The following is a 17,143-nucleotide window of genomic DNA, read 5'->3' as shown; positions in this document are numbered from 1 at the left end:
TTTCTCATTTGCTACAGCAGACTCATAAATAACTGCATGAAAAACTATATTGCATTGTTTAACATGGATAGGTCTGTATGGATCAAAACTAAATTTCCAGGGTATAGGAATTCGCCACTTGATAATACCACTGATAGTGAGCATATAATTCCAGTGATGTCAGTGGAGTCACACTAGCTTGTAACTGGACTAATGGGAATGAAAACCCATCCCATGGGTAAAGATAAAAAGATATATAGTATTAAATAAAAATAGACAGTCAGAATAACTACCTTAGCCTTGGGTAATATGTTGGGTAATAGCCTTTACTATTAGTTTTACTCATGGGAAATTTTACACAGGGAGGAGAGGCTAAATTTCATGTGGAAGAATCAATTCTTGGGACAAAGGAAAATGACAAAGATAAAAGCAATGACAAATATGGCTGAAGGTATCAGAGAGAAACAATTGCTTTTCAGATTAACCATCCCCTTTTTAAATTGCCCGTGTCACTCTGTTATAAAAAATAGGGTGTTTCTAAAATCAATGTATTAGGCATTTTGGGTCCCAATTTGTGAAAGTCCCTTAGAAAGGGAGGAAACTTTTGTATCATTCTTCATTAATTCTTCACTTCCTTAAGTGCTTTGGGAATTATCTGTTAAAGCAGGAATGCAGTGAAGAATAACAAAAAGAATGTGCGTAAGTACATAAAGTTGGCCCCATGTCAGCAAAGCCTGGAGTGCGATAAGGAAAGCTTTGTGCAAGGAGTAGGTATTTTACGACGCCACAATTATTGGTTCAATAATCAATTATCAGGGGTTTCAAGCTTCAATGAAAGCTATCGCTTGCCAAACCAAACACTAAAAAAAGAAAAAGGAATAAGGCCTTGAACACTGCTGCACTTATAAGTTACCATTACCTGTAGTCATGCTCATGAACCAATGGTCTGCTAAATTTTGCAGAGCCCAACAATTTTCTGGAAGTGAAATAACGTGGTCTCGTAACACTGAGTTTGCCGCTGCCACCTCAGTTCCCAAAAGCCTTTCCCATAAAGCCAAAGCCCTTGTCCCCCTTTCTCCCCGCTTGTGACAGAAGACAAAACATTGCTGATCTCTGCCTTAACTGGGAGGACTGGAATGAGAACAGCTGGAAATACAAATCGGGCAGGAATATTTCTTTCTTTCTGTTCCAGCCTATTAAGGCTTGCTCTTTTTCTTGTTTCACTTCAAAGTATGAAAAGCCATGGGCCAAAATCATCAAGGGACAAGTGGATGCCACAATCCACAAACTATCTTCTCATTTGGCTTGCTCTTCATAAAGTTATTAAACCTTATGTGCAAAAACGGGGCTGACTCCATATAGTCCAGAGCCTTATGAAGTGACTTTGACCACGTATTCTCAGGATTTATTTTGCACTGGTGTAACTGGCTGCAAAAAGCACGACCAATGAAGAACAAGGATTTCCTCCATCCAGAGGCCACATCAATCAGGTTTGCATCTGTTTTAAACGATCTGAGTTAGTGAAACCCTTTGGTGGATCAAATAATTTTGGTTTGATGTTGTCTTATTTTGGTTGCAGTTTGAGGGAACGAACAAATGAGCAACTCCAATCAAGGCGCAGTAGTTTTAAGAAGCCAACACCCATCTCTGCCTCCAGACCTGTCGACATGTTTGCTCACAGCCATTCCCAAGTGCTTATGTCTCAGTGATCCCTGTTTTAACTTTGATGTAATCATCAAGAGTTACACTAAGAGGCGATAGGGTGATATGGTGATATGGACTGATGATAGGAGCAGATCAGAGGCTCAGCTTCCATTTCAGTAACATTAAGGAAAGGAGAGAACACAGTTTTCCTTTTTTTCTTCTTCCTTTTCTTGGTTCTCTTGTTCTTCTTAAAACAAAACACATCTTTCTATGATGTGAAGGCAGTGTTGCAGGCTGGGCCAAGTCAGAAAACTAAGAGGGGACTTGAAGCTGCAAAAACCAAAGCTGGTGCTTAATGGGAACGAACTGCTTGTATTGAGATTTCTCTGGATTAGCAACAGATAACAAATTTCAGATTAAATAAATGCTATTCGTTCATATACGTGCTTTCTCCACCCCAAACCCCTCAAAACCAGAAAAGAACCATTTTTCGTTTCCAGAGCTGATCATTTTTAGATTTATTTCACTTTTGTATCTATTAATAAATTCCAGTTCAATCTAGATCCAGTAGCAGACACTTGAATCTCTCCTGCTTCGCATTCTCTATCTCTTGTCACATATGGGGTATATAGTAATGTAAACTGCTATCAAATTATAAGTGATTTGCATTCATTTTGTACAGATGCAGATTAGTACAAAAGGTGAAGAATGGCAAACAATCCAGATGATTATAAGAAAACCTGCTTTCTTACATGTTCAATTTCATTACATTCAGATTTAGGACGTGTGAGTACCTCTGATCAAGCTCTTGATAAGCAAAAAAAAACCCAGCAAAAACCCCCTGAATGGTTTTGGAAATCAAAGCTCTGCTCAGGAAATGCAGTTGTCACTATTTCTAAAACATGCACAGGGCGAAGACAACCACCGCTATCCACGTGGGAGATTGTAAGAATGAGGCGCTGAATATCAAAATATATGTATATTGTGTATTCAGAAGTTATACAGATAAGAGCGACCACTAGCCAGACCCTTTGCGTAACACAGAGTGGAGGGTGTAGCTGAGTTAATTCCAGTTTGAACAAAAATATATACTAAAACCACAAGAAAGCAAAATATAGTCCATGTCTAGAGAATCATGTCTAGAGAATCATTAAATTCCTCCTCAAGTTGTTCCCTTCATAGTAAATAATACGTAGCTTGCTTCAGGTGTCTCTGCCTAGCTTCAGCTTCCTGAGATTTCTTACAGATGCATCTTTGTCACATATATTCGGAAGAGCCCTTTGCCAGTGAATTTCTGTTGCCTCTGTAAGTAGTCAAAATGATCGCGTTGGTCCTTAACTTGCACTTTGAGGAGCGAAACAACTGGAGTTTTTCCTGTTGTTCACTGTGTCATTGGTTAACCAAGCATTTAATCATTCCCGTATCTGTTTTCCAAATTTTCTCTAGTTTATCAACATCCTTTCTCTGTCACTGGTACCAAGCTAAAGAAGGATTTCAACAGCAGTTAACCCATGCCAAATACTGAGGTGATTTCACTATGCCTACATGAGACTCCCCTGTTCATGTACATGAGTAAAAGTTCACATTAAACTGAAAGCTTCTGTTTTACCTAATTATCCATCATGCCAGAGTCTTTTATCGTCCATCGTGCATAATTATCCATCGTGCCATCGTGCAGAGTCATCGTGAGTTTTGCAGTTTCGGGGTAGAGTATTCCCAATGACAAATATGCCTTACTTTTTCTTTTCTTTGATATATGAGTTTATGTTTCACTACATTAAAGAAGAGATTGCTTGTCTGTATGTAGCTTACTAAGATACTTAGATCTCTGTCAGTATCAACTACTCTTTCATTAGTAACTCCCCCAACTTTTAGAACACCTGCAAACTATTGACAATTGCCATATTTTTTATCCCAGGTCACTGATAAACATGGGCAGCAACGTAAGTCGAGGAAACGGTGTCGCATAATCTTGTAAAAAGTTAGTTGGAAAGACGCATAAGAAAGTAAAGATATCAGTAATAACTTATGGAGAGAGACTTGCACAGCGTACCGGAACAATTCCCCCTGTGATTAAAACTTTAGTCAGAAATAGCCCTTCTTTTCAGATAGGGATTAGTTAATCTATGTTGCTGTATCCAATATACTTTATGAAGGAGAAAAACCATTTTGAATTAATGTGTTGGGGTTATTAAGAGTCAGCTGACACCTGCAGATAACTAAAGACAAGTAACAGGAATACTGAAACCATTATACACTTACTCATCTCACAGAGGGGTCTTTAACCTCCTAGTTTTCTTCTTACATAGTTTGATTACTAAAGCAGTTTTCCTGTCATCACAAGTCCTTGGCAATACTGGATACTGTGGCAACTCTAAAAACTACACCCTTTACTGTAAAACGTTTTTTTTTGTGGACTTTTTTTTCTTTTTTTTTTTTTTGCTGAAATAGACTCAATGTCCTCCTGCAAAATATTATTTGGCAGTGGCTCTGTCTTTATCTCTGTCTTTCAGTCACTGTTTCTCAAGTGGGAAATAATATGCCTTGGAGTTATTAATAATGATATGGAACTTCTTCAAAGAGTAGTTGGGGTGTGAAGAATATATACCAAGGACATCCGTGTCATTCTGATACCTTCCTACCTAGATGTTAGCTATCTTATCAGTCATAAAGTATTTCTAATTAGGACCATCAAGATACAGAGCAAATAACAAGAAATGACAGGGAGCTACTGGTATTCCAGTTTTGCCCCAAAGAGACTTTGAAAACCTAGAATTTGACATGGGTTTCCTTACAAACTATAGCTCTGCCTTATTTTGCAAATAAGAAAAAACTACAACACATGGTCCCACCTGCCTGTCCTACATTAATGTCGAGAATATAAACTGACCTGAATTGCTGGTAAGAACCTAATTAGCATGGCTACAGGGGAAGCAGTCCCTCCAACATAATAATTTATTAGCTAGAAATCCTTGGGCCTTGGCCAATGAGAGCTTCCTGCCAAGGAGATCTGAAGAAGAAAGGAACCTAATCCACAGGATTTTCTGACTCTTAGCACGATGAGTTTTGACAAGGAACCTTCCCTCACCACGTTCACCCTAAGTCAAATAGGAGGAGGAGAAAAGGGATTTGCTACCCATTGGGCTGCAGCAGTTACTTTAATTTCTATTAGTAAGCAGCTCCCTGGTGACCACAAGGTAATAGTCCCCATCAAGAGCTCCTGCACTCGCCTTTATCAAAGAGAAAAGTGGCATCTGCTTTGGATAGGCTCACTAAATAGATGCTTTAACTGGACAGATACTGAAAAAAATTTTTGTTTGTTTGCCTCCTGGGGTTTTCGTAATCTGTCTTCATCATATGTCCCAGTGCAGTTTCTAAGATGGAGGCTTCTTGTGTTAAACTTCTTAAAAAATATTTTCCTACTCTTTTCCTCTTCTCTGGATGGCTCCCCAAAAGGATGTCTAAACTAACAGTAATTGTTATGAGCAAGGATTGAAAATATTTAGGTTTTATCAGCTTATTTTGGGATCCTCCCTTCCCTGTGCTTCCCTCTGTTTCAGTTTGAAGAGCTGCTCTTCTTTTCATATGAATGAATCTGAGTCATCCTGCATGGCCCTTTCATATATTATCCAATTTCTGTGGCTTTAGTACATCAGTTACTCCAACCAATCTGAAGTTAAAGAAAACTTTTAGACTTGGGGAGTCTTTCTTCACCTCCCAGTCACATACTTCTCCCAACACCTTCATTCAGAAAGGCAGAAAACAGCCTGGGCATGAGTGGTACTTGACCAAATAGTTAAGATAACTATATGGTTTGATTTTGTCCTTCACGTGGTCCTTTTGTAAAACAAATGAGGATAAATTAAGGCAACAAAGGGACTTGCTTTCATCTAGAAATGCAGATCTTTTCTCTATTTGCACTCCAACTGGTCTGCTTCATTGGACATTTTCTGTCTCCACCCCAGTTTTCATGTATAGAAAACACTGAGTCATTGCTGATAAAACAAGCTGGAAAGTTAACTATATTGTTATCCTATCGACACCTATCAACATCCTATATGAGGAGACTATATATCTAAACTGATTTAATGGGGTAGATACCTAACACTGCTAATGTTGGATCTGATATAGTTTTGAAACATTATTCCTCTTTTACAACTATACTTGGGATGAGAAAGTGGAAAATTCTATAGTCAGTAACATGGGGTGATTTTGTACTGAGGTCTGTTTTGCTTTTTTTCCCTCTTAATGTCCTTTTTTCCATTTCCTAGAAGACAGAATAGTAGAATCATAGAATCATAGAATGGTTTGGGTTGGAAGGGACCTTTAAAGGTCATCTAGTCCAACCCTCCTGCAATGAGCAGGGACATCTTCCACTGCATCAGGTTGCTCAGAGCCCCGTCCAACCTGACCTTGAATGTTTCCAGGGATGGGGCATCTACCACCTCTCTGGGCAACCTGTTCCAGTGTTTCATCACCCTCATTGTAAAACATTTATTCCTTATATCTAGCCTGAATCTCCCCTCTTTTAGTTTAAAACCATTACCCTTTATCCTTTCACAACAGGCCCTACTAAAAAGGTCTGTCCCCATCTTTCTTACAAGCCCCCTTTAAGGACTGAAAGGCTGCAATAAGGTCTCCCTGGAGCCTTCTCTTCTCCAGGCTGAACAACACCAACTCTCTCAGCCTGTCCTCATAGGAGAGGTGCTCCAGCCCTCCGATCATCTTTGTGGCCTCCTCTGGACCCGCTCTAACAGGTCCATGTCTTTCCTGTGCTGAGGGCTCCAGAGCTGGACGCAGCACTGCAGGGGGGGTAAAGACAAGACACTCTCCAGACAAGAAAAGGCCTGCCCACAACGTATAGGAGCATAGAACAAGTGCATGCTATGAAATTATCAACCTCTGATGAATATGGGATCTGCAGAAAGGAAACGTATTGTCAGAATGTCCTGTGATTCAGCTCTTTCAGTGTAATATAGAATTCAGCTCGTTTCTAAATCTGACATGTGGGACAATGCGGATTTGGGAATGCATCTATACCGAACGCAGCACTTTAAGACAGTGCTGGATCCTGTGAGCTCCTGACAGCTAAATGGCTAATCTTTTCCAAGTGGAAGTAACAATTCTCTGTCTCATGCAGAAAAATGGATTTGTAATTGAGGAGATCCGACAAATTTAGAAAGGATTTTGTGCACATGTTTGAAGAAACTGACATTTTTACAATCTGGCCCAGAATCATCTTCTAAGATAGTATTGAAAGGATGAAAGCAAACATATGTAGGAACCTAATAAAACCGAATGCCCCAAAAGACAGGTCAACTAGCTTTCTACTTCCCAGCTTGACTGCAAATGTGATTCCCATTCAATAATTTTGTATGAAGAATGATGGACTGAATTTCTTCAGCCTAAAACGAGTGCTGCCACGACACTGCAGTGATATATTAAAGGAAGGAAGAATGAGAGACAGAGCTGCCAGCACTCCAAAATGATTTGGCAAAAAGAAAAAAATAGGAAGTTATTAGAAAACTTTTTCTATGGAAAGACAAATTAAGAAACAAAAATGTAAGTGACTTCTCCTAGGTCACAAAACAGAGCTGCCAACAGATCAGAAGTCCCCGTGTCTCCTACTTTAACCTACTTATTAAGGTCAAAGTGTCTCCTCAATGCCTAGTTAGTGTAACTATGACTGTATCAGGACATTCAGACTTGCATTATATTTATGTTTCAAATTTAAGGTCCACCTCACGTTAAAACACAAGGAACTGGAAAAAGAGGGCTTGGGAGCATGTCCTTTAATGAAGCAGCGGGGAAGAGATGCCTCTACAACCACCAAGAAACAGTGACAGAAAAGGGACTGGCTAACTTGCTCTGTGGGACACGATCTGCAGGCTGGGGGGTGTTCAGCTCCTGCCCAAGCTGTCTAGCACATATGCTGTAAAAACAAGTGTCAGCTAACGGAGCATGCCCTCATGCTCAAGGAGAGAGCAAAGTGCATCGTGCTGCGTGTCCCGGTGGAACCGGGCTCTGGACAGTCGGAGACCGACAGCCACGGACAGGCTGTGCTGAAAGTGTCCATCAGGTGTTAACTTTCAATATCAATCTGTCATTTCTCCTTGTTTTCCCTTAAAGGTGGTCCCTCTGGTGAGGGTTGTCACTCCAAAATGATACTTTCTTGGGTATTCTCACTTATTAGAGAAAAGGGTAATGTCTACTCTCCTTTTGACTAAGTTCACAGCTGCATCAAAGTTGATCGCGATCACATTTTTTGCCTATATTATAGACAGAAGAATGGTAACTTTGGATGGAATGAATCAGCTTGACAACAGATATTTTAAAACGCTTTCCTCCAAGAAATTAGCCTGACATCTACACCAGAGGCGTAGGGTTAAAATCAGAGATGAATGACATTAAACTTCCCTTGTTTGTCGTCCCAGCTGCAACTCACTTGCAGTGAGTTACCTAGTGAGACAGGAATTACTGGAGCTGGTCCAACTCCACCATGCAAAGAAGTCTAACAAGCAAAAGCATCGTTTGTGGCAATTTTCCTGAAGTTTCAGGATGACTCCTATGAAACCTCAGAGGTGAAATGATCTAGCAGAAATGGGAAACTGTTCTGAAAACGAAATACCCCATGTCACACTAAGCGTGGCTAGAAAATGGGACCCAAAACGCCTTGCCTCCTCCTGCTCTGACAGAGAAGTGGTTAATTGCCATATTTGGTGAAAAATGTATTTAAAAGCATAAAATTGGAGGTTTAATTATATTTGGTATGTGTTACTGGCAGAGCTTCATGAAATGATCAACAATTATCTTTCTCATCCATCAAGTGCTCAGGGATCACACAAGGACAGGGAGTAGGACTATGAAATACACAGTGCCAAAAACATGAAATGTGTTGTTTCTCTTGTAGCTTTCTTCATTTTTTCCCACATTTTCCATGCACATCATTAAAATTACATATTTTTTTCAGTGTAGCTACTTTCCCACTTATCTGGAAGCAATCAACCCCACAAAACCTTTTCAACATCAAACTCACTACAGGAAGGCACCAGTTTTTCAGGACACAGTGGAGTTTCATTTAAACCAAGAACAAATTAACGCATTCCGATTTAACTTCAGCACTTGATTAACCCAAAATGAATCAAAAAATGCTGCTCATTGACATGCAAAACCATCTTTATTATATTGCTACTCATAAAACTTCATATGCAATGGCACAACTGTGCCAAAACATTCAGGCAACAAAACCCGGCTTAATTTCAGAGATTTACACATGTTCCTGAAAGACTGAGATATTTCATGCCTACAACCAAACTTTAATTAGAGCTAAAATTACAATACAATGCATCCCATCAAAGTAGGCATGCTATTTATAGCTGCATATTTAACTCTTCGGTTGTCAGGTGCTCTGTACATCGGGATCACTAACATCCTATTTAGCTAAGAAATTCATCGCTCAGTGCTTAAAACACAGCTGGAGGGAGATGCACAATATGCCGTGCTGTAAACGCCACTGGAAAGACGTGTAGCTCATGAACGGTGGTTTCATGAATGCAACTTGCACGCTTATCTATTTACTTTCTGATTATTTCTCTTTGAGATACTCAGCCTATTTGTGAAGGACAAACAGTAGAAAGCCTGATGCTGCAAACAGATGTGGATGCACTTAACGGGGGAATGCGTTACTTGAAGGAAGGGCCAAGATTTCTATGGGACGCTATACAAGACTAAGCATTTGGCTCAGCAGAGCAGTTATTTGCTGTTTATTATGGGGGGATAGTTTAAAGTGTTAGCTTGAGGTCTGAAAGTGCTCTAAATTCATCACTTAACATGCACAATTTTAGTTAACAACCGGGGATCGCAGCTCGAACACTAGTATTTGATGGTACAGTCTGACCATCGTAACTGAAGTATAACTCTCCCTGCCATCACCATCCAAAACTGGGTTTCTGAGAAGAGGGGCAACATAATGGAAAAGTTCCCTACCACTACACAGTGCGTAGTCTCAACAAGCACAGAGAGAAAGTCAGTGCTTGCCAGCCACTCTGGAATTCAACTTTGTCCAGATTTTATGGAAGACCCTTCTCAGATAGAGGGAGCAGGTGACATGGGTGAAGGAATAAGGAGCTCCTTTAACTTCCATGCTTGAAGTTTGGAGGTACAACTGTTTGCCACCAATTACCCTCTTTCAAAGCAGTTCACTCAGGTGCTTATGTTTAGCTGGGATGGATCAGGCCCTGAGTACACAGAGACGTGGCAAAGTATGTTGGACTCAATGTAGAGGTGACAGGGCACTTTCCTGACCATATAATGAGGGACCTATAGCAGATATTTTGACCTGAGGGTTCTGTGGAGCCAACTTCCACTAGCCATGTCAAGTATGCTGTTAGCACTGTTTAGGTTTAAGGATCTCAAGATTACGCCAGTTAGCACTGGTCAGACAACAATGATGGGATGCTTTGAAAACAAAACTTTATCTTCTCTTTTTAAGGACAGAATAATCCAATGGCAATTCCACAAAGTAAAAATTAGATGCCCTGACTGCCCAAAAGAGCTATTTTCAAAGGTCACGTACATTGTTAATGGAAAGCTGGAATAACAGCAACAAGAAAACTGAAATATCCAGTACCTTAGATAGAGAAACAAATGCCAGGTTACAGACAACAGAGGCATGAGGCACGATCCCAATCTATAGAAGGTTTCCTTTCAAAGCTGGATGTCTACTTGCAGATATCCCATAAAAGCCCACACATTAATTACAAAGGGAAAAAGATAAGAGTTTAATTCATTTAGTTCTTTTGTTCCAGGCATTTTATGGCTGCCAGTCTGAAATTTTGAAAAAGGCCCACATTGAAGATAACCCTATAAACAGGATAACTTGGGACTTAAAAGAAAAAAAAAGGGGAAAAAAAAAAAAAGGTATACTTCCCCCACATATGGTTCTAACAGATGTGGTTTTAAATTACCATTGGGACATAATAATGTTTTTTGAATGGACTGAATGTTAAATAGCTGGCTCCTCCTATGTGACAGACATTAGCGCTCAGTGGTTTCAGCAGAAAACTCCCCATTTATGTCTTTAGCTGGCATGTACTTCATTTTCAGCCCACGCTGGTCAGTATGATTTAATACCTTGGCCTGATGTCCCTCTCACCAGCAAGAGAAAGGATAAAATAGGATTAAAGAAATTAAACAAAACAAGTACAGGCAACATCCCCGCCCCCCCCAGCAGAGAACGCCAGGCTGCTGCATTGTTCCTTACCGAACAACTCCTGCAGCCCTGCAATGGAAACTCACTGGAGAGGACAGCTGAGGAAGAAAAACGTTAAATAATTCAAAGCCACTAACATCAAGTCTGATGTAGGTATAAAAATAGTTACAAAACACCACTCTACATGTTTTCATTATAGGAACTTTGACTTACTTGGAAACATCAAGAAAACCCCAAACCTACCACCCTCCCAGCCTCCTACGCTCAATTAGTCCGGCAGTCGAAATGACATCCATTTCCAAACCAGCCTTCAATTTTCATGGCCATTTCGCGTTTCTGCACCGGGGGAGCCAGCACAGTTCCACAGCAGGAGTGAAAAAGTCTGATCCAGAGCCCATTAAAACCAACGGGAGCCTTTGAATTAACAGTAATGATCCTTGGATCTGGCCCTGCTTTAGGTTAAAGTGTTGCGGTGCTTTGGGGATTCAAGCAAGATTGGATGTGACCCGCTTTTGTTATCTCCAAAAATCTCTGTCGCTGGGAATGTCCACTTCCAAACACTCAGTCTGCGAGAGCAGTGCACATTTTAAAAAAAGGCTTTCATGAAATATTCAAGGAAACATGATGCAAGGGGAGCTACCATATAGTCTGTGTAAAGTTAACTCAAGGTATTTTCTTTTGAACAGAGGGAAGGAGAGAAACAAACAGGAGTATTCACAGATGAAGAATACGTGCCCCCCACACACACATTTGATCAGCAGCTTTGCTGGGGCTGGGTGTGGGGAAATGAAATACTAACTGACAAGTAAAAAGTATCCTGATCTTTTTTTTTTTATTTATTTCATGCACAGCAGAGATGTTACAAAATTTTTAGCCGTCCATGCTCTGAAAGGGGGAAAAAATCCCAAAAGAAAAAAAAAAAAAAAATCAAACCATCTTCACTGTACAGAGCACAGCAGAGCACCAGCTGCAGCAATCCAGCTCTAGCACCGAAAGAGCTGGCACAGGTCCCTCCATTCCTGGTATTCCCCCACTTCCTCACCCCCAACGCCGCCTCCCAAAAAAGATCCACATCCCTAGTGTCAGCTTCTAACGTCCCCTTCTTTCCCGTTACCATCTTCTCAACTAGACACTTGCTGTCTGACAATCTCGGGAGAAGGCATTAAAAGCCAAAATAAATAAATAGCTAAAATTCAACAAAACATTAATTATGCAGAAGGTATAAAATAATACAAAACAAAGTGATGCAGGTGTACTATAACATTGTTCTCCGGAGCCCATGATCAGCAGTGTTTGGCAGAGAGAGCCACAAACAGATGACATTGTAAAGCATAGGGGGGGGTATGCAGGGACGTAAACAACCGTTTGTAGCTTCTATATGAGTCATTTGTGCATCCCTCCAATCCCAAGTAATATTGTGAACAGCACCAGCAATAATAAGCTATAAAACCCAAGCCCTAAAGCAAGCACCCTTCAGGTAGACTCAAATGCCCGTCAAGAAACAGGGCTTTAAGTGACAAACAGGTGGCTTTGCTCGCACATTCTTGCAAGATAAAAGCAAAAACAGGAGAGTATCGAAAGTTTCCAAATCCTAGGCGTCTTTGCAGGGCATCATGAACACAACATGGATTTTAGGGTAGGAAGGAGTGAAATTTAGGAGATGGAGATGCAGGGGAAACATGTCAGGCTGTGAGAAGATGGTCATTAAGTTGTCCCTTGGTTCAGGAGTCAGGTGCTCCAGCATGGATGAAGCGAGGGGCATAATTTGCTGTTTGAGGCAAGAGCAAATGCTCCTAAAGAAGCCTAAGAAAAAAGACTCAGTTATATGCTGTCGATGAGAAGCGAAAACATTTGAGCCACAGACAACTTCACAGTCAGATGTCACAAGACAGGCAGGCTGGTTGTTCTTACTTGCTATTAAGTGTATTTTGTTGGTTATATTTTTGTTCAGATTATCCCCAGGACAAGAATAAAAGTCAAAATGAGAGCTTTTTTCATTGCTGGGCTTTCTGATTTTCTCCCGAAGCCTCCAATCATTACACCACAACTTACTCTTACCATACCGAGTAACTAGCTGGGTGATAAAAAACATCAGATGAAACTCAGTGTCAATAAAAGCAAAGTAATGCATAAAGGGAAAACCAATTCTAACAATACATACACAATGTGGGCTCTAAATTAACTGTTACCACACAGGAAGGTGACTGGAGAATCACCATGGGATGTCCTCTACAAATATTGGCTCTCTGCTTGTGCCAGTCAAACATGCAGGGAAAATCTTGGGATAAGTTAGGAAAAAAATAGACAACAAAAGGAGAAGAATATGTCAGGACGGTGCTGCATAGGCTAATGATACATTCCTACCTTAATGCCACAGGCATTTTTGGTCAAGCCTTTCTAAAATATATAACAGAATTAACAAAGACGGAGAAAAGGGCTGCAAAGATAACTGGGAACATAGAAAGACTTTTGCAGGAGAGATGAAGTAGAGTAGGGATTTTCAGCTTGGAAAAGAACAACAAAAAGTGGGACGAACAGACCTCTATTAAATCATGATGCCTATAACCCACAAAGTAGGAGTCACCTAATGAAATTACCAAATTGTGAGTTTAAAGCAGAACAAAAGGAAGACTTTTTCACTCACTGCATGATTTGAAATTCTGAAACTTTTCTTACAGGATATTGTGCCCATCACGACTATACACTGGGTTCGAAAAGAATCCAGCAAGTTGATAGAGGACTACTGCTTCAGTGCCTACGGAGCAGGACGGTCCAAACGACTGTCCTGAAGACAGAAGAGTGTAATGAAAAGGTGCACTCTGTATTTTAATATGAATAAAATTAGGCTTCATATCGGCACAATACAACTACGGTTGGCAACCCAGGAAAAATTTCCTGGGTCATGAGACTAGCCTAAAAACTCATCACCTCCAAAAGCTGTTTGTACCCCCTTCTCTCTCCCTTCTCCTCAGCGCATGTTCCCACCACGTTGATTCAATGTAAGTCACTAACTTAGCAGAAAAAGCCCCCAAACCCCTAGCAAAAAACAGAGCTAGTTTTCTCCTGGGTTGATGAATTAAATCATCAGACATGTTCTGAAGGGGTGGAAGGACAGGAGCTGGGATAGAGGACATCGGGAGGGGAGGAGAGGGGGAGAGCAGGACCCCTCTCCTTCCATGGCAATGGGTCCTGAGGTTGACTCTGATGTGAAACTACAGCCTTAGCAGTCACCTGTGATGATGATAAAAAAAGAAAACAGTTGATCACACAAAAAATACAATTATCTGCTCTTTCAGTTTTAGGGGTTTCCTCCTCCCCCCCCCCCCCCCACCTTGTTTTTTGGCTGTGATTTGCAATACCCGTTGCTGTTACAAGAGAATTATATTAAATCAGAATTCTTCTGTCAGAAGGACCATGAACCTGAAGGTGGGATACATGGGAATTTGTGTGATTGCTCTGTCAATGCAACATCTCCTGAGATTTCTTTGGTTTTAATCGCATTCTACAAATCCTGCAATGTTGTATCGCTTTGATGCGGCTTTGTGGGATTCTCATTAATTGTATTCACTTTTGTTTCCAGGAAGCTTGAGATTTCATCATCTGCTAACATAAGCTGAAATGCATGTGTCAGTTTTATAATAAATTTCCAATATATAAAAATATCTATAAAACACACAAACACAAAATTAGTTTGTAACAAAATCTCAAGTTATCTGTTTATTAGGGAAAGGCAAAGTTGGTAGTGCTGTCAATTATAGGAAGAGCGAGGCAGCTTTAATAATAAAACAGCATTTGGAGTTTCTCATAACTATACTAAGCAAATTGTTTGGGCTGAAAATTTCCATGCCAGCTGTCTGCCTCAGGCTGAAGTTTTTTGGAAAATTTCAGTCAAAACAGTTCAGCAGATTCTGAGAACAAGGCTAGGGAAAAATATGTTGTTTTACCCATGTTAAAAAAATGCCTTTAGCCTTCTCTCTAAAACCTCCTCTGGGATCTCTAGGACTTTAGAGGAAGGACTTGAAATTTGCCTGGGAGAGAACTGTTTTTCTTTTAATGAATTTTGTGTGAATCTGTATGAATTTGGCCAAGTTTAGACATCTTTGATAAAAACACTGTTGCTACATGCTCCTGGGTGCATTAGTACACATTCGCCAGCTTCCGTCGCTTAAATGTCTACCTGTGAGGGACTAAACAAGATGCTTTTGTGCTGTGGGATGTGCCAGGTATGCATCCAAGCATCAGAACTGAAATCGGAGACGTTCTCCGGTGCTCCGCGTGATCCCCAGCCAGGAGGAGCTGAATGAGGTTGGGGTGAGAGACCTGCAGAGCAGGGATTAGAGGGATGCGAATGGGATTGCGGAATAGAGGTGGAAGAGACAGAAGATGAAGAGAGGACCAGCCTGAGCGGGATGGACCGGGAGGGATCTGTTTAGAGGAGCTCTGTTCAACCAAGCAATGATGATCTGTTCGTTTAAGCCATTGACAGGGAGAAATACCAAAATGATGCAACATGACAAAGCTACTAGCTTGTGCAAGACTTAAAAAAAAAATTTCCAACAAAGACTAGACTAACAGACCAATGATAAGCTTTAAAAGTATATATTGGAGACCCAGAATTTAAGAAAAAACACAATGAAAGTTGCCTTAATCAAGCGCCCTGTCTGCCTTCATTACGATGCGGCCATTCACAAGGCTGTTTTATCCAAGCCAGCCTGGAGATGAAGCAGTGAGAATGAGGAGCAGAAGATAAGGTTTACAATCCCTGTCTCACCCGTCGCAGAGCTGGAAGGTTTGTAGCGACTAAGCAGAGGACAGAGGAATGAGGACAAATGTGTTTCAGATTAAGGCAGCCGAACGATGCCCCAAGACTGTGGGCAATATTGGGCAAGTCACTTCAACCCAACATTTCATAACTGTGTCGAAGCTAAGCGTGTTGCAACCTCTGGATGATCATCTTGATAGCTCAGAGCCTGATCTGCTTACGTGTCAAACGCCGACAACAACAATTAAAGGCCGCGTGAACTTTGTTTTGCTTTAGCACCGTAAGTAACCCCTGATCACGGCTCTGTCTGCAAGGAATGCATCCTGAGATCAGCTCTTGAGATTGTTCTCTGCTTTCTAGCATAAAAATCTGTGCCAACGCCAAAAAGCTGATCACACCTTAAACCCAGCCGCACAAAGGGCAATTTTCTAGAAATAGCAACGTTTGCTTGTTCCCGGCTGACCGAATCTGTGCTGCACCAAGCCCAACCAGCCAATACTGTGTGTAACAACAAGCAGGAAGCAAATTCCGGCATCTCTCATGCTCCATCGGTTTTTCCAACCACTTCTGGCAGTTACTTCTGAAGGCTTTTTGACTAATCAAACTCTCCCTTCCTATTCTTCATTACATTACATAGGTGAGGACAAAATGATTTTCAGCATCCAAAGACACAGAGGCAGTTCAAAAGGAATTAGCAGAATATTGAAAACTTTCCGTTATAAAATGGGGGAGTTCAGTTCATTTAAAAGATTGGGCCATTTAAGTCCAGGGGACCCAGTGGAAGAGCTGGTTTACGACTTGGTGGCCTCCGGAACTTTGTTTTCATCTGGACAGACAGTACTTGAAGACTCTCCTGCTCAGGACTTCAGCCCTGGCTTCTCTTTCCCTCCGTACAGCATGACATAGAAGACCAAGACTGATTTTATGCATGGACCTAATATTCCTCAGAAGGCACAGCCCTAGACTGAAAGTTTTAAGCAATCTTAAGATTTTCAGTGGACTTACTGGAGGTTGAGGGGGAAAAAACAAGGACCGTGCGCCCTTATTGCAGGTATAACCCAGGGTTGAATTAAAACAGTAAAAATAAGATTTAATCCTTCTGTTTTCTAACTTTTGAATGTTTAACTGAGCAACCTCCAGAATACTTTGAAGACTCCGTGTGTGCAAACACATGAGCAGGCAAGCGATACAGCTTCTACTCTGTGTTTAAAGAGAAAACTGCACTGAATAATCACCTAAAACCTAAATGACTGGGCAGCGAGACGTCTCCTGCTTTCACGTTTGCGATTGCTGCCTGGGTAGCACATCTGCCACCGGTGCCTCAGCCGTAGTTGCGGCAGCGAAGCAGGATTCTGGAGTGCAGTGGTTTTCCTACACTGTAGCAAATACTATTTCACGAAAGCCCGAGGAGATATCAGTGAAATCTAATTGAATCATCCCCATTTAAATAGACTGATAAATGCGATTCAGCAAGCTCCTCCACCTAAATCGACCACCAGCAGCTCCTCTCTTCTTCTTCCCTTCTCTCTTTTAAAAAAACAAGGATG

This window comes from Mycteria americana, chromosome 1 (genome assembly GCF_035582795.1).
Source record: "Mycteria americana isolate JAX WOST 10 ecotype Jacksonville Zoo and Gardens chromosome 1, USCA_MyAme_1.0, whole genome shotgun sequence".
Classification (NCBI taxonomy): Eukaryota; Metazoa; Chordata; class Aves; order Ciconiiformes; family Ciconiidae; genus Mycteria; species Mycteria americana.
The sequence above is the reverse complement of the archived record's forward strand: the minus strand, read 5'-3'. Positions refer to the sequence as shown.